Source organism: Myotis daubentonii, chromosome 6, assembly GCF_963259705.1.
Source record: "Myotis daubentonii chromosome 6, mMyoDau2.1, whole genome shotgun sequence".
Taxonomy (NCBI): domain Eukaryota; kingdom Metazoa; phylum Chordata; class Mammalia; order Chiroptera; family Vespertilionidae; genus Myotis; species Myotis daubentonii.
The window spans coordinates 65,320,874-65,341,795 of NC_081845.1; the positions used below are offsets into that span (position 1 = coordinate 65,320,874).

At 42.4% G+C, this 20,922-nt stretch overlaps 1 protein-coding gene across 49 annotated transcripts in view; it reads right to left on the reverse strand.

Moving 5' to 3' along the window:
* Nucleotides 1-20,922, reverse strand: part of RIMS1 (regulating synaptic membrane exocytosis 1) — a 411,771-nt gene that overhangs the window by 19,763 nt on the left and 371,086 nt on the right. Inside the window, exon 1 of one of the 49 annotated variants that reach the window (XM_059701235.1) lies at nt 9,318-9,561. The exons of 47 other annotated variants lie outside the window; for them this stretch is intronic. The gene's annotated coding sequence lies outside the window, so the exon portion shown is untranslated. Of the gene's footprint in view, nt 1-4,297; nt 4,492-9,317; nt 9,562-20,922 lie in introns of those variants that run through there. One more of the 49 variants, XM_059701236.1, reaches the window with a different exon arrangement.

Consider the following 20,922-nt stretch of genomic DNA (forward strand, 5'->3'; position numbering starts at 1 on the left):
AAGGGAAACTTCACATAAAGAGGAACCTCTGATTCCCTCCCAGCATTGGCCATGATTTCCTAACAAATTGGATGGGTATAAAGGGTCTGTATGTAAAACAAAATTTGACAAATATCAACTTATAAAATGTGTTAATCAATGCAGACATATTATATATAGGAAAATATCCTATATAATAAAAGGCTAATATGCAAACTGACCGAACAGCAGAATGATTTGTCGCTATGACGTGCACTGACCACCAGGGGGCAGACGCTCAATGCAGGAGCTACCCCCTGGTGGTCAATGCACTCTCACAGGAGGAGCGCTGCTCAGGTAGAAGCTGCTCACGGCTGGCGAGCGCAGCAGTGATGGCGGGAGCCGCTCCCACCTCTGGGGCAGTGCTAAGGATGTCCAACTAACACAGGGAGTGGGCCTAAGCTGTCAGCTGGACATGCCCCAAGGGCTCCCACAGACTGCGAGAGAGCACAGGCCAAGCTGAGGGACCCCCTCGAGTGCACGAATCTCGTGCACCAGGCCTCTAGTCCTATATAAGGTGTTATGACAAGATCATCTCAGGACAGCCCTTAAACTCTCTGTTTGTGCTTTAAAGGCCCCTCCCCACCCTGGCCCTCTTATGGCCTCAGCCCCTTTATATCTCATGTAGCCTTCCCTTCCTCATGGATCAAGAGGATGTACCCACCTAGATCTCATGCCCACCTGGACCCCTTATCTACCCTTCTGAACTAAGCCTTCAGAGAGTAGAATTCCTTCCCAAATTGACCAAGACCACATACAGAGCTGGCCCCTGTGTCTTTCTGGGATCCAGCCTCGGAGGATGGATAGCAACACCAATGTGCACACCCTGAAGTCCAAGGAGTATACGCAGCCTTAAACATCTGTGCAAGGCCCCTCGAGGTGCAGGACAGAGCCAAGGGATGGAAAGAGAAGGCAGAGAGCAGCAAATCTCAGTATGAGATGGGTAAGCCAAGTTCAAGCACAGAACTCTGATTGTCAGGATTCTAAATTGAAACGTGAACTCCTTGGTCATTAGAAAACTAAAAACATTTTATTTAGCATTTTGCTAGCTTGGTTTATAACTTTTAAATGACAAATAGTATGTGGGCTTCCATTTCTTGATCAGGGACTTGGGAAAGCCTAGAATCTCTCATCTATAAAACTGTTTCATGCGTCACAATACCACAGATTCCTTACTTTGATCCTTTTGAAGAATTATCACTAGAAGAAATCTGTTGGGTATTTTTGTATGGAGTTTGATCAGGCTCTGAGAAACATGTGATACATTTGATGATAAAAACCCAAGGAGTCCTATGTGAGTCACACAATCCTATTCTCTTTCCTGGAGTTTTTCCTCCTATCAGTTCAGGAAACTTGGGGGTCCAAGAAGAACAGGGGATTGTAGGAGTACAGTTCTACTGGGTGTGCATCTCTCTGAAGACGCGATCCTTACTTCTCTGTGCCTTAGGCGGGTGATCTGTACGCTGGCACTATGGGGACTGCTAAGCCTAGAGACCCAGAAAGAATATTCCTTAAGAAAACGGGTGGGGGGAGTAAGGCAGCAGAGAAAGAGGATTAGTATAGCAGACTTACACTTCACAGAATAAGGATGTGCTAGCACATGTTGTGTTGTCTAGTTTATGATTCTCACATAACTGGGTGTTTGTCTACATATTTTTAATAGAGAGTGAAAACCTTATTTACTAAGATTTGATTTTAGCAAAGACTCCAACGAAAACTTCAGTACAGAGACCAACCTTTTTAAAACTAAAAAATTTGAAATCATACTTTTTTTTAAAAAAATCACCAGAATTTTCAGGATGAGAAAGTAAATTCAGAGGCACTAACAGATATCTCTTTTCTCTTGGATTTATAAAATTAAAGGTAAGGACTATTGGTGGTCAGAGAGATATCTTTACTACTGGTAGTACTAAAATAAAGAATCCAGTTTCCATTGTATCAATAGGACATTCAGAATTTTATTGGCAGAAGGGAGACTTTAATTCCGAAGGCAACAAATACAAACACGTGCACAGCAAATTCTAGGGAGTCAGCAGCAGGAAAATACTGCAGAGATTCCTCGCAGGCGGTATCTCAGTTACAAAACAACCCCTACTCATCGGCCAGTCCTGCCCCGTCCTTGCCCCACTGCCTCTAGAGACCTGCATACAACCGTAGGAGCTTCTGCGTTATTGTAGAAGCAGAGTCAACTGTGAAAAAGTAAAAGCTTCTCAAGGTGGCTGTACTCTACCAAGATATTACCATCTGGGAATGTTTCACATCAGTTTGTGATATCATAATGGAGGTTTATGTGGATTTCTGGTTAGCAACTGCATATGGTTGGTACAAGTTAGTTCATCAGTTTAATTTCTAATACTTACCAGTAGTTGACACACCTAGTCTCGAGGACAAGAATTTTAAAAATTTAAAAGTCATACCTGTTTACTGAGTGATCAGAAACATAATTTATGGCTTAAGAGGAGGGAAAGGGGATTGGATGAACTAGTAGGCACAGAAGGAGTTAAGGTAGGAAGTTCAGGAGAAATCTTGCAGATTCTGAGGAGAGAGAGGAGAATGAATTAGTAAATGGGGAGTGGGGAGAGGAAGAGAGAGAAAGGGACCAATTTTCTTGAGGCAAAAAACACCACAAGAGGGTGGCCATCAGCACAGTGTGATTCCAACCAGCTGGTCCTTGTAAAGCAAAATGCTGTGACCACTTCATTTCAGGCTGGTTCTGAGTCAGACCACACCTCAGAGTGTGAGCATAGCAAGCAGCAATATGGGCAAGTGAAGTAAACAGTGGCAATTCGAGGCATGGCCTCACAGGCTGAGGGAGTAACGTGGAGGCTGGCTGTGTGTGACAAATGAAGAATGATGCCATGCCTGGCAAAAATATCATATATGTACAAAAGGGTTTATCTGATCTGGCCTATGTGCTTGAGAGATTTGGGAAACTGCTGGTTGGTTGCTTCTCTACTGACTGTGGTTAGAATAAGTGTTAAATAACAAAACATAAAGTTGCACATCCAAAGAGCGAAAGAAAAAGAAAACACCCTTAAGCTATAGAGAGAAAATGTTTGGTGGTGAAAATTGGTAAAACAAAATATTACAAATGTGGGTTCTTTCATTTTCACCCTGCTCCCTTCCATGTTTAGAAAATTAGGCGAAGAAGAACTTGAAATATATATAACACAATAAAAGCCTAAAATATATGCTGGTGAAGGGAAATCTGAGGACAAGGTTTACCAAACTCCAGAACTGCATAACCTGGATTTCGGGTTATAGAAGGAATTGACTAAACTATGTCAAGCACAGCATTTCAAGATTCTGTAGGCTAACGATGAACGTGCTTAAGCAGATGTCTAAGTTTTAGTTGGGTGAATGTGTTAACAAAATGAGAAATAGGAATGACACACACATCGATGATTTGACACCCTTAGCAAAGTCAATTACTATCTGCCTCTCATTTTTCAGATGTTGCTTATTACTCTCAAGGCACTGTCCTGACTAAATTTATTGTAAACAATGACAGTCCTGGTAGTTTGAGGAGTTAAGAGAAGCATATGGTGTTAACCACACAAAAATGTTTGATTTAGCCACATGCTATAGACTGAATGTTTGTGCCCTCCCCCGACCCCGAATTTGTATTTGAAACCTAGTACCACATGAGAGAGTATTTGGAAGTGGGGTTTTGGAAGGTTCCTGAAGCCTGCATGAAAAGGATCAGCCCCTTGCTCGCTCCTTCTTCCACGTGAGGTTATAGCAGGAAGCTGGTCATCTGTTGACCAGGAGGCCGATCCTCACCAGAGTCTGACCACGCTGCTCCTTGGCCTTGGATTTGCAGCTTTCAGAACTGAAGAACTGAGAAAAATAAGTGTCTGTTGTGTATAAGCCAATGTGTCTAGGCTATTTTTGTCACAGCAGCTCGAAAAGACTAAGAAGTTGCACGTTGACGAGTGGGGACAGGTGAACAGGGCCAAGATTGTAGAATATAAAACTCTTTTCCAGAAGGAAAACACTATGCTAAACGCTGTACCAACCTGACATTTTTTATTAGAGCAGGAGTAAATTCATAAGAATATCCAATACTTTACTTAATATCTTTGAGGCTTACGCAATATTAAAGCAGTAAACTAATCTTATATTGGCAATATTTATTTCCAATCCACATTAGATAGGGATAGAAAAGATACAAAAATAAATGCTGCGCTGAAATCCTGAAGTGGATTAAACGGATCCATTTTAGAATATAATAAATCTGAAACTTAGCACCAGAACTTTAAAAAGAAAGTGATCTCACCCTTTGTTTAAAGAACCCAGGTGCAGTAAGGTCGAATCCTTAGCTGGAGGTCACGCAAGCTCCTTATCTCCACCCTGAAGATTAAAGCCTGAATCGTTCTGCTCCAAAGCTCTGTCCGCCCTTTACTTGAAATGGAACTTCAATTCCATTTTAAAAGAAAAAAAAGAAGTCTTATCATGAAAGCAGAGAAGCAGTGAGTGAACTGTGTCCTTTATTCCTAAGATTGTTTCGGAAAGAACGCCCATTACCACACTCCATTTGTTTACACTTTAACAGGCAGGTCCAACCTCCAGTGACGTGAGCATCTCTCCGCTACAATAACCTGTTATGTAACAGGTGGGGAACCCGGAGGCGGGCCTATATAGCTCCCTCACAATGAATGGGAACCCAATCACTGCAGATCAGACAGTTCAAAGCAATCACTCTCAGTCTTGGCGTTCTCCTTAGAGATAGGAAGATCTTGTTGTTACAAGCATTTCAAGTGCTCTAAAGTTAAATTGACAAATGTAGTTTAAAAATTTCAGGTTTCTCACTTCTTAGAAAAGGCACATTTTAATTTACCTCAGATCCACTTGTCTTTTATCCTCCTGAGGATATTTCTCCCATCTTTCCTCCCAACTCAAGCCTTATGTATACAACCCTCCCCTCCTCCGCTCTTGTATTAGGACAATGGGTCTCCCTCCTCCTCTGCAGAATTCCCATCATAAACTCCCCCTGCTCATCTTTTCCACCTTATTCTCTTAAATTCTACTTTGAAAATCCCAGAACTTAAAAAATTTCTCCTTACACCAACTGTTTATAAACATACATTGGTCAGCCTTCTACACATGGTTTTCTGATATACAACATACATACCCATCCTTCACTTCCAAAATATATATTGAAAACTTAAAATAGTGTTGTTACAGGCACCAGTGCATTCAAAACTGAACGGAGCTTATAGCCTGGTGGGGGAGGAAAACATATAAGCAATCCTATTTCAGCGGGGTAAGGAGAGTAAAATATGCCTGGGTGAGTGATGGGACATAGGCTGTAGTTAACCCCTCTGTTGGGTGAGTTAAGGAACTTCCCACAGAGGAGGAGGTACTAGAGATGCACCGAGAAGGATAAATAAAAATTTGCTAGGCAGCTGAGGAAGGGAAAGAGCACCCAAGACTGTGGGGCAACGGTCCCCAGAAGGCCCTTCCCTTCAGTAATCAGAGGAGTTGTGCCTCTGGTTTCTTACTATCTGCAATATATCTGAACTGCCTGCAATCTTATTTAAATTGCACAATCCAAGTTCACAATAAAAAACATTGGCTTTTGCACAGTGCAGATTCTATTGGGGTCTCTTGGTCCAGGAGGGAAGCAGGGGACCCACAGCCATGTGTCTGCTCCCTCAGAAATCTTGGTAAACTAGTGAGAAAGTATTGCAAAGAGACAGACAGCCAAGGGTTCTCTTAGCTCTTCAATCGTTTTTTCTTTAAAAAATATATTTTTATTGATTTCAGAGAGGAAGGAAGAGGGAGAGAGAGACAGACACCCAATGATGAGGATCATTGATCCGCTGCCTCCTGCACACCCCATACCGGGGATGGAGCCCACAACCCGGGAATGTACCCGCGCAGTTGAAACATGATTTACTGGGTTCATAGGTCAATGCTCAACCACTGGGCCACACTGGCTGGGCTAATCTTCTTTTATCTTTTAGTTACTTTTCTTTATTCTGTTCCTTAATATTTCTCCCCAGAATTCATTTTTGACGTGGAAGTTTGCAGCCTCCTCTGAGGATCTCCCTAACTCTCTTAACTGATATAGAAGCTACCTCTATGTGGATAACTCCCACTGAGGTATCTCCCATATCCATTACTTTACAGAGTTTTAATTCCCAATTTCTTGTATAATTCTGGCCATTTTCATGTAAGATATCCTACCAGAACCTTGGAGTTTATAGCACTTTGGAAGTTTTTGATGGTTTTATGATGTATTAACTTGACTAGAATACAGTTCCCAGTTTATCAAACACAAATCTAGCTGCTGCTATGAAGGTATTTTTTGGTTTGATTAGAGTTCATAACCAGTTGACTTTAAACGAGAGACAATTTCAGATGATCGGGATGGACCTGGTTCAATCCGTGGAAAGACTCTAAGACCAGAAGGGCGGTTTCCCTGATGACAACATTCTGCCCCGGTCTGCAGCTTTGGCCAGTGCCTGAGAGCTCCAGCTGGCCCTCCCTCGCGGTCTGCCCTATAGATTCAGACATGCCAAGCCAGCCCCCACAACCAATTAAGCTGATTGATTCCTTATAATAAATATCTAAATCTATTTCTCCAACAGATTCTGCTTCTCTGCTTGAAACCTGATTGGTAGAAGTTTACAGACCCACTGGCCTTCTCTACTCATTTCTCATTTCTGGTAAAGGAACTTCCACTTTTCCATGATCAAACATGGTCACCATGGTTATAATTACTGCCTTATCTCCTCTACCTGTTCCTTCTTTCTGGCTTCAATTGGTCTGCCCATGTTGAGATTCTTGTCATTGTTGTACAAGCACAACAGATTAATTTTCATAAAGATGTTGGCCTCTCCCTAGCTCTCCCAGAGCCTAGCATGCCGCTGACAGGGTTCCCTGGTTTTACTCCCACCAACCCTGCCACATTTACCTCGCTACTCCCTGAGAGCAACCTTCCACTCCAGCCACACTGGTTACACTCTGCTCCCTCTTCATGAGTTGACACTGTCTACCTCCAAGCTTTTCCTTATACCATCCCACCTACTGCAGATGTGCTGCCTGTCTCTTCCCTACCAGTCCTTTAAGACCGCCTCAAAGCTTCTCCACTCACAATCTACCCTGACCAGCCTAAGCCGCAGAGATTTTGCTCTCTAAGCTTCTATATTATTTCCCTAGAAGCAAAATGGTAATTGACTATTAACTGCTCTACAAAAACACTTAGATTAATGTGACAATCCTTTAATAAAATATTTTACTTATATGGAATTTTTGTTGTTGATCCTCACCCAAGGATATTTTTGCATTGATTTTTAGAAAGAATGGAAGGGGTGGGGAGAGACAAAGAGAAACATTGATGTGAGAGAGATACATCAACTGGTTGCCTTCCACATGCACCCTGACCAGGGCTAAGGATCAAGTCTGCAACCAAGGTACATGCCCTCGGCCGGAATTGAACCCAGGACTCTTCAGTCCTTGTGCCTATGCTCTATCCACTGAGCAAAACCAGCTAGGGCTATGAATGATTTTTCATCTGAATATGCTTTTATGTCTCTCCTGTCGAGGACTTTGTGGAAGAGTAGGACTCAGCAAATTTTTATCAAGAGATTTGCTGACTGCTCAGGAACGTAAAGCTTAGAAGATTCACTATATACATCTTCATAGAAGCCCAAAGTAGATTCTATTTATTGGTCAATTGGGTAAAAACAATATACCAGACCACACTGACTCCATACTGTTGGTCCTACACCAACTTTAAAGTGAGAGGGAGAAAAAAAAGAAACTTTTTTACTTTGGTAGAAAAATAATTTTTAGCTGCCCATTAATAATGAGCATAGATAAGACAAGAGGACATTTCACTCCATTGGTTCACATGATGGCATAAAACCAAACAGATGTTAAGATGCCTTTTAAGACAAACGACTTAAATTAAGTTAGGAACTAGGGGAGGGAAAGATATAAATCACAAATATATTGCAGTCATTCAAAGTGTATTTATACCTTCTTTCCATGGGTAAGCCCCGCTTCTGAAGTCAAATGCCAAGTGTTAATTGATACTAAATTAGAAATTAATTCCATGCAAGTAGTACTCAGAATCTAAATGAAAACTGTAAAATAAAGACCCACAAACAATATGTGGGAAACTCTTCTTTGATAATGCATACAACACTTCAAATGTCCTCCATCAGATGTTAATTTGGAGTTGTTGTTTTCTTGTTTGTTTTTAAGAAAGAAGCAAGAAAGGGAGTTACTGATAAATCTTGGTTTTATCTGAGCACATAGATTATATGCTTAGTCTTTGGCGAACAACACTGTTTTTGAGTATATATAAGACTGTCCTTTTCCAAAGCGTTCTCAGAAGGCTCTGGCACAAACTCTGGAGATGATAATACTTGCAATTCCAGCCAGACTCTTTGTTGACATCAGCACAAGTGAGAAAAAAAAAATAAGATAATTTCCACATTTTACTTCTCTTCATAATTTATGGGAAAGCATAAGTAAAGTCTGATTTTGAAATTATATTCTTAACATACATGTTTTTTTTTTCTTCCCAATCTAAAGATAATTAAGACATAGTTCTTACTTGAGAACTTTTAATTGTTTTCTCTGAAATACTGCTGGGAAAGGTCTTCATAAGTGGGTAGTCTTAGGAAAAAGTATAAACTATCTTAAATAACACAGTTGATATGAGTCATCATAGGTTATTCACACAAAAATGTTACACTTTTGTGGTCCTTGACTGATCATAACAAAAGGAAAGGAAAATATTTGGAGCCCAAATAGGAAATATGATTTATAATTTCATAATGCAAAGTAAATATATTTCTGATTTTCTACCATTAATGTCCATAAAAAATATTTGCTTTTACTTGAGTGTGAAAGGGCTATATGATATGGAACGTAGCTGACACAATTGTAAATACAAATGAAATTGCTTTAGAGGAAAATATAACTTTGTGATGTGTGTTTTGGTACTAATGAGTTGTGGATCTGTTCAATTTCAAATTCAGCATTAAAATCCTCTAAGTATAGGTTTAAAGTTAATCATATTTAAACATTATAATTTTATAAATATACCTACAGTAGCAACACCCTTGTATAATACTGCATAACAATTTTTACATCTTCATTTTTCATTCAGTTGACAGCAATCTTAAGCATAATACAACCTTTGAAAACTGTTAAGACATCCTTGAAAGCTTCAGACAAACAGAAATTAGGCTTTTGGCTTTAGTTTTAGGAAAAGTTCTAAATTAACTAACAGGCTCCTGTTAGGACTTAGGAAATTCAGAAATGTAACATAGACTTACCTTGTTTATCTTGAAAAAATTAAGAATCAGCATTAAGTTGTTCTCAGGGGAAGACTGAGAGCCGAAGGAGCTTTGCCCTGGTTTAAATAACTTGTGCTGTCTCTGGTGGAATATCGGAGGGAGCTCTGTGAAGTCTCTCTCTCTCTCTGTCTCTCTCTGATTCTCTCTCTCTCTCTCTCTCTCTCTCCCCCCCCCGCCCTCCTTCCCTCCCTCGTTTTCTTTCCCTCTCTCCCTGTCTCTCCCTGTCTCCCTATACTTCTCTTTTTCCTTCTCCCTCTTCCTCCCTCCTCTCTCTCACATACACACACTGTGATTAAATTGCTTTTGTCAAGAGTAGTTTTTTTTTTTTCCTGGAGCTTATTCTAAGACCATGAAGTGAAAAATCACACAGTAATTTGCTATGTATCATCTCACAAATTTGAAAACTGCTGAATAGCCACAATTTGAAAATGGCGACACAGTGACACAATTTTAAATAAGCTACATAATGAGGCCATTTAAATGAGATAAAAATATGTTGCTGCCTTCATTAAGCTCTTTGTAGCTTCCCTAGTTATGCAAGAACTATTAGAGAAGTTAAGCTTAGGGCTAACACATGATTTCTAGGGTCAACCTACCAAAGGGTTTTCTCATGAGCAAGAGGAAGAAGGTATCACAGTGATTTCTGGCATCTTACCCGCTCGGCACGTGTGAGACACGTGTGACACACATAAGCTGCCAAAATCATCACTTCCAAAGTGAACTGATTAAGCCCTCATCGTTGACAGCGCTTTCCTGGCACCCTTTCACCCCACTCCTGCCTGAATGGGAAAAGAAAGGGCCCATCTTTTGTTGAGCACTTCTTATGCGCCAAGCCCTACGCTTAGTGCTTTACACACATTTCCATTAACCCTCATCATATTTTACGGGTATTGGCATTTATATATTTTACAAGTATAAGAACTGGAGCTCAAGAGTTAATAGCAGTCAGGATGTGGTAAAAGTGTCACCACCAGCAAAAACATTCTCCCCCCCCAAAAAAAACAACCCCCCAAAACCAAACAAAACAAAAGCAAATTCCAACTAAGACCCATGTCCTCTGAAACCTATGTACCCTTCAAGCTCTTTGAATGACACACCACTTTGTGGAAGGGGAAGTGGCAGCAACAGAACTATGTACCAGGACAGTGTTATTTCCAGTGGTTCCTCCTGACTTCCCAAAGGGCACTGAGGACCAAGTCCCGTGTGCTGCTCTTCCCTGTGCTGCCCTTCCCTGTGCTGCCCTCCAGTGCTGGGTCAAGAGGGAAAAGGCAGTAGGGGGCTCATACTTCTTGGTTAGCTCAGGAAAATCCTGGCTTGTGCCTGTTATTTGAGCATATTTTTACTCTCAAAGATACTCCAGTTTGGAGGGTACAGTATATGGTCAGCTTCCCTATGGTTAGTTCTCCAATACCGTCTGTGCTTACGTGTTTGTCTTCGGGTTTGTTTTTAGGAAAGCCCAACCAACACAACTGCCAGAGAGCAGCTTACTCTATCTTGCAAGGTTAGAGGCTACGTGGTTTAGACAATATTTGGGAAATGTGGCAAAAAATTTCTTAGTCAAGCAATTAGTATTTCATAAAGATTAGGATGACGTAGGTTTTACTTGATTTAAACTATAAAAGACAAATTTCTACAGAGAGCATGTGGGAAGTGCACACACAGTCGAGCCTCCTACTCTCTACTGAGTGAAAAGTCCTATGAAGCTCCCCATCTTCACTGCTTTTAAAGGTATGATGTTATACCTCCATCAACAGAGAAACATCCCAGGGATGTGCTTCCTGTAAGGTCTAACTTACTTTGTCCTTTCTCCCCCTTCCCAGCCCCATGCTCCAAAACAAAAAGGAAAAGCTTTAAATCTGCTAATCAGATCTTTGCACATACTGGTTCAAAACTCTTCAATGGCATTCTACTGCGGCTAAGATGAAACCGAGATCTTAGGCCTAGTCATAAGGCCCTACTGGACTTGGCCCCAACTTACTCTCAAGAATATCCTTACACTACTCTCTCCCTTTCCCCCTACATTATAGTTCTCTTTTACCTCTCAGAATTAGTAGCAGCTTTCCCATGACATGTCTCTGTCCATAATTTCTTTTGCCTGAGATCTTCTCCCTTCCCCTGCACTGCTCCCCTCTGCCTAGATCACTGCCTCATCTCTCAGGGCCTGGAGAGACCTCACTGCCCCCGGTCCCTGTAGGACTCTCACAGGGCCCTATACTCTTCAGAACATTTCGTATGCTTGAGATGGCTTCCCTATGTCTGCCTTTCTGTCATATTGTAGATCCAAGAGGGTAAGGACCCACGTCTACCCTGCTTATTAGTGTATCCTCTGAGTCTAGCACAGTGCCTGGCACATACTAGTGCTTAAAAAGTAAGTGAAGACTTGTTCACACACCTCTGACCCCAAATTCCATATTCCTTGTGTCACATTTCCCAGAACACAAGGAATCAGGCAACTGAACTAGTGGGGAAAATATGACAAATAAAAATGAATAAAGAGTGGGTGAGAAACCAAACTTTGAAGACGTAATTTTGGTAAGCAATCTACCTAAATTATTTTGCATTTAGCCAAAACAAATGGAAGTTTTGAATAAGGCATTTTTATCATGCAGCTGTTTTGTTTGCTAGACAGATAAATTAGACAATTGAGGATAAAATTAGTTGTGTTCAATGGAATATATTCACGCAGTTTGTCTTTTAAAATGTATGTGTTTTGTGTCATATTTTTTCACTGTATAATGAGGATGTGCTTTAGTGTCTAGTTTTATATTTGTAATTTTCTTTGTTCATATTCTTGCAGAGGGCTTTCCATGATCTTCAGACCTTACAAAATCTAAATCTGCCTGTGGTAAGTAGAATAATTACCCCCAAAATGTTCACATCCTAATGTCTAGAACAGTGGTTCTCAACCTTGGCTGCACATTAGAATCACCTGGGAATCTTTTTAAAATCCTCATTTCTGGGCCTCGTCCTCTGGAAACTCTGTTTCTTTGTTACTAATGTTGTGGCCTCACCCCATAACAAAGAAACAGAATTTCCGGAGGATGAGGCCCAGAAATCAGGATTTCAAAAAGATTCTCAGGTGATTCTAATGTGCAGCCAAGGTTGAGAACCACTGGTCTAGAACCTTTATGCTATGTTACATGAAAAGGAGGCAATTATGGTTGCAGATAGGATTAAGTTTGCTAACCAAATGATTTTAAAATAAGAAGATTATCCTGAATTATGAGTAGGGGGTTGGGGGGAGGATATGCAGTATAATCTCTAGGGTCCTTATAAAAGGAAGAGAGAGACAGTCAGAGTAAGAGTGATGCCACATGAGAGAGCTACTACTGGCTTCGAGGATGGAGGAGGGCTGGGAGCCAAGGGATGAGTAAGGAAATGGTAAGGCAAGCACGTGGGTTTTCCCCTAGAGTGGTCAGAAGAAACATAGCCCTGCCGATACCTTGACCTGCTTTGAACTTCTGGCCTCTAGAACTGTAAAATAACAGTTGTTTTAAGCCACTAAATTTATGGCAATTTGGTAAAGCAGCAATAAGAAACTAATACACTGCCCCATACTAGGAGGTTAATCAAAAAGTTGTTATTCTATAAAAGAGACCTCCCTAAAGTTTTCTTTTATTCATAAGATTCATAATCCAAAACCTGAGAATAATTATAGATTTCCAAATAATTTTGAAAAAAACTACCATTTATAAAGAGAATTTCTAAGTCAGGAAATATAATCTACTATTAATGCTACTATGTTCACACCTATAGGAAATATAGTCATTTATAATTAAAATCCATCTAGCCATATATTTATTAAGTAGCTAAAGGAACTCTAGACAAAAGTAAAGCAGTCTTTTCCCCAATTTTTAGATATTTTTACACACACGCACACACATATACATATTTTTCCCTTATTAAGACTGTGTACAAACCTACATTTAAATCCAACCACTACCACTGATACAATTTTTGGTAAGTTGTTTATCTTAAGTTTCTTTTTATGTGAAATGGACACTACTTTGTTTTGTGGTAAGAATAGGAATGATATATGAAAAGTACCCAGGGTAGAATCTGACAGCTAACAGGCTAGTAACTATTATATTCTATACTAGAGGCCCGGTGCACAAAAATTTGTGTACTCGGGAGGGAGGGAGGGTCCCTCAGCCCGGCCTGTGCCCTCTCGCAGTCTGGGACCCCTCAGGGGATGACCACCTGCTGGCTTAGGCCCACTCTCAGGGGGATTGGGCCTAAGATGGCAATCAGACATCCCTCTGGCAGCCCGGCAGCCCTCGGGGGATGTCCACTTGCCAGTGGGGAGCAGGCCTAAACTGTAGTCAGACATCCTTAGTGCTGCTGAGGAGGCAGGAGAGGCTCCCACCACCACCACTGTACTGGCAGCCATCAGCCTGGCTTATGGCTGAGCAGAGCTCCTCCCATGTGAGAGTGCCTTGACCACCAGAGGGCAGTTCCTGCATTGAGCGTCTGCCCCCTGGTGGTCAGTGTGTGTCATAGTGACCAGTCATTCCCAGTCCTTCGGCTGTTAGGGTCAGTTTGCATATTACCCTTTTACTATATAGGGTATATAGGATAGAGGCCTGGTGCATGGGTGGGGGCCAGCTGGTTTGCCCTGAAGGGTGTCCCGGATCAGGGTGGGGGTCCCACTTGGATGCCTGGCCAGCCTGGATGAGGGGATGATGGCTGTTTGCAGCTGGTCACACCCCCTTCAGGGTGGGGGTCCCCACTGGAGTGCCTGGCCAGTCTGGGTGAGGGGCTGAGGGCCGTTTTCAGGCTGGAGGGTGACTGAAGCTTCCAACCTCTCTTTTCTTTCTTTCTTTTTTTTTTTTTTTTATTCTGGGATTTATTTACCTTCTATGGCTGTCACTGGAACTGAGAGACGGCTTTAGCTCTGAGACTCGGCTCCAGCTCTGAGACCTAGGCTGCTGAAAGCAGGTATCTGGGTTTGTTTGGCTTCTATAATTGAAACACTATTGCAGCTCCAGCTCTGAGGCTGGCTGGATAAAAGCAGGTTTCTGGGGTTTGTTTAGCTTCTACAATTGCAACATTGTTTCTTAGAGTGCACCTCAGAGGCCGGCAGCGGCAGGCGGGGAACCTTGGCTTCCTCCATCACTGGAGCAAGCAAGCCTCCTGTTCGCTTCAGCTGCCTGGCTGCCAGCCGCCATCTTGGTTGGCAGTTAATTTGCATATCGCCCTGATTAGCCAATGGGAAGTGTGTCGGAGGTACGGTTAATTACCATGTTTGTCTATTATTAGATAGGCTAACAACAAAAGGGTAATATGCAAATAGACCAAAAGGCAGAACAACTGAACAACCAATCAAAGCATAATATGCTAATGACATGCTAAGGCTGCTCAACCACTCGCTATGACGTGCATGACCACCAGGGGGCAGACAGCCAACTGGTAGACCAGTTGCTATGATGTGCATTGACCACCAGGGGGCAGATGCTCCAACCGGTAGGTTAGCTTGCCGCTGGGGTCCGGACAATCGGTACTGAGTGATATGGGCTGGACATGCCCTGGAGCCCTCCTGCTGTCCCTTCCTGGCCCAATCGTGTACCAATAGGGTCCCTCAGCCTGGCCTTGCTCTCTTGCAATCCGGGATCCCTCCGGGGTTGTCGGAGAGCTGGTTTCAGCCTGATCCCACAGGCCGCTCCCCTTGGGAGGGTGCCAGATGCAGGGCTCATGGCTGGCGAGTGCTGCTATGGCAGTGTAAGCCACTCTGGATTGGGACTGATTGGGCATGAGCCTGCAGCAGGCACAGTGGGGCCAGGATGAGCAGGCCAGCAGGCAGAGCTGCAGGTGGCATTGGACTGCGGGTTTCAGCCTGATCCCTCCAGGCCACCCAGAGGGGCCCCACCCATGCATGAATTTGTTCACCAGGCCTCTAGTCCTATATAATAAAAGGCTAATATGCAAATATACCGAATGGCAGAACAACCGAACAATTGGTTGCTATGCCATGCGCTGACCACCAAGGGGCATGTGCAGAACATGGCGGGCATTGGCCACGGCAGGATGGTGGAGCAGGTGAGTGGGGGCACCAGACCAAGACGGGACGCTAGTTGCTGTCATCGGGGTGAGCCTCTGGTGGTTACTGAAAATTTTCTGCTCCAGTGCACCAAGGTCCCGTCCGGCACTGGCACCTGCTACTGGAGCCGGCCCCACTCTCACCAACTGTTGGCGGCAGAACCGCCGTTCGCACTCACTGCCAGCACTAGCTCTGCTCGCACCCGCAGCCAGTGCCAGATCCACGGTCGCATCCACTGTCATGCCCAGCGCTGGTCCCAATCACTCGGCGCCATCAGCTGGTGCGAGCGGCAGCTGCCAGCCTTGATCACCCCTGACATCTTCCCCACTTTCCCCTGCTCCTGAGGGGCAATCAGGGCAGCAGCTGCCACTCTGCACCAGCCCCGCTCGCACCCAATGCTGGCGCTGGCCCCAATTGCTCTGCGCTGTCAGTGTATGGGAGCGTCAGTAGCAGGAGTAGGGCTGCGGGCAGACAGGGGACAGGGGGCCATGGTGAGAGGGGCTGGGAGGGATCACGCAGGATGGGCCAAGACCCACCCCTGTGCCTACCGCAGCCTTGCGGCCCATTGTTCCTATTAAGGTACACGAATTTGTGCACTGGGCCCTTAGTTAATCCTATATAATAAAAGCCTAATATGCTAAGTGTCCAGTTGTCTGGTCAGCCGTTCAGCCAATCAAAGCATAATATGCTAATTATATGCTAAGGCCACTAAACTGCTCGCTATGACGTGCACTGACCACCAGGGGGTAGACACTCCAACTGGTAGGTTAGCTTGCTGTTGGGGTCCAGCTGATCAGGACTAAGCCAGACGGGCCAGACACACCCTGGAGCCCTCCAGGTGTCTCTCCCCAGCTGGCCAACCTCCTGCGTCCCTCCCAGTCGTTCAATGGTGGGGTCTCTTGGCTTGGCCTGTGCCCTCTCACAATCTGGGACCCTTTGGGAGATGTCAGAGAGCCAGTTTTGGCCCGACCCGCAGGCCAGGCCGAGGGACCCTACTGGTGCATGAATTCGTGCACTGGGCCTCTATTATATAACAACTTCGTATTTATAGCTTTATACATTGCATAACATTCCTGTATCTCCTCACAAATAAGGAATTTGACTAATAACATTTCCATATGTGCTTTAAGGCAGTTGCTAATAATTTATTTTATAAGTAAGACTGCTTTATAAGCAAGATAAAGACCATTTTATAAGTAAGATATGTTTTATAGACCATTTTATAAGTCAGATAAAGACATGGTGCTCTGGTTAGAGCTAGGTTATAAAATACAACATAAACTGAAACTTCAAATTAGCATTAAAATGATTATTGAAAGGGTATCTGATAACCTATTATTTGACAAAAATTAAAATATTCGGAAAGCTAGATGCTACTTGTTGCTTTTAAAGGTGATGGGAGAGGTGAAATGTAGGAAAGCAACTCAATAAGTAAATTTTGTGCTTGGGAATTTGGGGTGGCCATAAAATTGGAACTTGGTGGGCAAACTAAACTCTGACTTGTAAATTACTCTGCTTTAGCCCAGTCACCCTAATAAAGGCAAACACACCTACGCAATACATTTCATACAACAACTTGTGTTAAAAATCTATAAAACTATTGCACATTAAAAAATCTCATACATAGGTTGACACAGAAGGATACAGGATGCTTCTAGAAAGTTGAGTGAAACAAATATTTTATATGGTGGCTCATTTTCATGATTTTTCATGTACATGCTCATGGGAAAAAAGTCACTTTGACACATAATAACATATAGTTGAAACAAAACTTTGAGAAGCACTTTGCCTTTGTGATTTATGTTTTATAAGCATTATTTATTTCACACAACCCTTGAAGAAAAATCCTTGTCAACTGGGCAGGCAACCTGTGTTATTTTACACATTATATATAGAAATACATGTTGAACATAATAGTGAATTAATTTCTTGTTCTTGAGAGGTATTGGTGACTGCATGGGTGCTCACTGTTAATTTAATAAGCTGTGCTATTTATGCTACTGCCTGAAATGCTCACTATTAAGGAACCATTGGAGATGTTCCTAACTGGCTCTGTGCTACTTGGGAACGAAGGTAAATTACTTTTTTAAAAAAAAAAAATATATATATATATTTTTTATTAGTTTTAGAAAGGAAAAGAGAGGGGGAGAGAGAGAGAGAGAAAAACATTTATGATGAGAGAGAATCATGGATCGGCTGCCTCCTGCACGCCCCCTACTGGGGATTGAGCCTGCAACGCAGGCATGTGCCCTTGACCAGGAATCAAACCTGTGACCTCCTGGTTCCTAGGTCGACGCTCAACCACTGAGCCAGCTGGGCAGTAAATTACTTTCTAATACGTAACTTAAAGGGCAGATGAAGCTCAGAGAACACAAGTAAATGGGGGTGGGAAAGACTCTTACATGGCTTCTTAGACACCTTAGTTGGCATATTAGGTTTAGGATGTCTCATCTGATATTAGTGGCTGGGGCTCTGTTAGGCACCCTGAGGGCAGTTAGCAGTCATGTTTGAAGACCTATCCTAGACTACCCAGCACACAGGCAGTTAGCTGGGGCCGGATGTACCAGATACAGAGCCTCCAAACTTCCACATCTACCCTTTCCCTACTTCTCTCCTGTCACAATGCAAAAGGTCTCTCTTCTTCCCTGCATCCTTCTCCCCACTGCTCTATTAATTACATTCTCCCCTGATCTTTTCCCCTTGAAATCTTACTAGAACATAAGAATTTTGAAACCTATTCTCCTCCCTGACAAACTTAATGGGCCACCTTCTGTGTTCATATCTCAGATAACGATGTTTAAATAAATGTCTTCTTTATTTGTTTCTACATAATCTCAAGTTAAGTTTAATATTTTGCAAACAAGAACTTCTCTCTCTCTCTCTCTCCCTCTCTCTTAAAATTGATTTCAGAGAGGAAGGGAGAGGGAGAGAGAGAGATAGACACACCACTGATGGAGAGAGAATCATTGATTAGCTGCTTCCTGCACACCCCACACTGGGGATTAAGCCCACAACTGGGCATGTGCCCTGACCGGAAATCGAACCATGACCTCCTGGTTCATAGGTGCATGCTCAACCACTAAGCCACACTGGCCGGGCAAGAACTTCTCTTGAATTTACCAAAGCAGACTTTGCTAATCAGAAATTCTGGAATCTCTGCTACCACTTCTAAATATTTCTTACAGTTTCTCTGACAAACTTATAGACTTACTTTGCAAAAGACTCATTGAAAAGTTTTTGAGATCATGATCCTCACAGCAAAACTGTAAAGATCTCTCCAACACTTTCATTACTCCACCTTGCCCATCAGACACAGTCTTTAATTATATTTTGTTGAAATGATGCCTATTTTTAATGATCAGTATTAGCATTATTTTTTTTTCCTATTCTTCTCTCCCTCTATGAGGGTAAAGAAGAGCATATTCATATAATTGCACAAACACAGGGATTGCTTTGGTGCTTTTCAGTGTTTTACAGCCATGGGGGCCACAGTGCTGAAAATGGACTGTTCTCTGACAGGCAGCAGCTGTGGCTTGGGGAACTCGATGTACGATGTGCAAACGTTAGGGCTGCACAAAAGGGAAACAACAGAGATGAGCATCACCCTTAAATCAAAAGTATTTAAAGCTATATTTTCTTAATCTCTATTTCAGTTTCCTCACTGGGACACAGGAAAAATGATAAGAGAACTTACCTCACAGGCTTGTTTTATAGATTAAATAAGTTAATATTGCTAAAGAAACTTGGAAGAGTGCTATATAAATGTACATGCTTATTATTTATAGATATTGACAGAATCTAGGAGAAACAATGGAGAAGCAGAAGGAAGAGAGGATAGAGAAAAAAAAAGTCAAAATGCTGTGTATGTAGTAAAATGACCCCTTCCCAATCACCTCCTTTCCTCCAACCCCCCTGCTACCAATAGATTTTTTGCCACAGTAGAGTAACGCATAAATGTTGGGCATGAGCCCAGTTTTAATTTTGTCTTGTTATACAAATAAATAACTGTCTGAGCCTCACACCCTGGTCTGTGTGGTATGGAACAGAGGAAGCTGGACCCTGAGAGTTAGAAGAGGCCTGGGGAATTTAAACTGATCCATGACCAGAAATTCTGGGGCCAGTTTCAGAATCTGATAGCCTTTGAAACCAGGATAAGGAGGCTCCCAGACGACACTGCCAATCTACAAATCTCATAATAACATAAGAAAGCACAAGTATTTTCACTCTACTTAAAAAAAAATACTTGAAGCTCTCAAATGACTTAGTTAATTATAATGAAAGACATGTGAAGTCATGTGTCTGAGAGCCAGTTACTGTTTGCTTCCTTCCATTGCATAAAATTGATGCTAAATGGCTATTAAGCCAGAATAGTTATTTCCCAGCCCCCATGCCTAGCATGTCAGCTTGCTCATGTGATTTTCTGTCACTCATAGATCAATTGACACAAACGTTGTGTGGCACTTCCAGGGCAAGGATTTAAGAAGCAGGTGCACTTTCTCCACTCTCCTTTTATCCTCCTGCCATGTGGAATCAGACGACAAAAAGGCATACAGGGTAAAGAGCCTGGGTACCCAGACTACTGCCTGGAGGAGAGTGGACTGTCAGCTATGATACCTGCTAACTGTTCAATAAATAATAAATAGAATTATATTAAATTTGAGCCTTTTCACATTTTAGGGTCAATTTTTATAACAACAGCTACAGTTATTTTGACATTATAAAGTTATTTGAGGAGGGCAGTGCAGTCTGATGCCTAAGAACATAGATGCTAGCATACAAATACTGTATCTACTAATTATCGGCTATGTGAACCGGGGCAAATTATCTAATTTTCCTGAGTTTGAGTTTCCTTATCTAAAAATGGTGATAATAATAATGGTAGAATACTACAACTGTGCCAGTTTGGCTCATAATAAGTACCTACTAAACCCTGCCTTTATTAATATCTATAATTAGGCTTATCTTTGTGGATAAATAAATCAGGTTAAGCACACAGAGCAAATGAATCCAGTTTTCTTATAAGTTTGTAGAGGCATTCCTCAAGATATAAATGACTTCCTTAATGTATTTTCCTATTTACTCCTCAACAACCAACTTGTAGCTAGGTGACGTGTGTAGATAACTGCCTGATGCTTTCATTATAACCAGACTGCCTTCTTCCACAGGACCACTATTTTCTTCCCCTGCTGCCTTAATATACACAGTCAGACAAATGGACCAATGGGAGTCTCACACTTCTGTACACAGAGTCTTTAAACTCTATTCTTCCTTCACTTCTCTGTCCATCTCCCTCCCAGCTATCTCTAGGAAATATTTTCTTCTTCTTCTTTAAATATATTTTTATTGATTTCACAGAGGAAAGGGGAGGGAGAGAGAAACAGAAACATCAATGATGAGGGAGAATCATTGATCGGCTGCTTCCCACATGCCACACACCAGGGATCAAGCTGAAATCTGGACATGTGCCCTGACCAGGAATTGAACCGCGACCTCCTGGTTCATAGGTTGATGCTCAACCTACTGGGCCGCACAGGCTGGGCTCCTTTA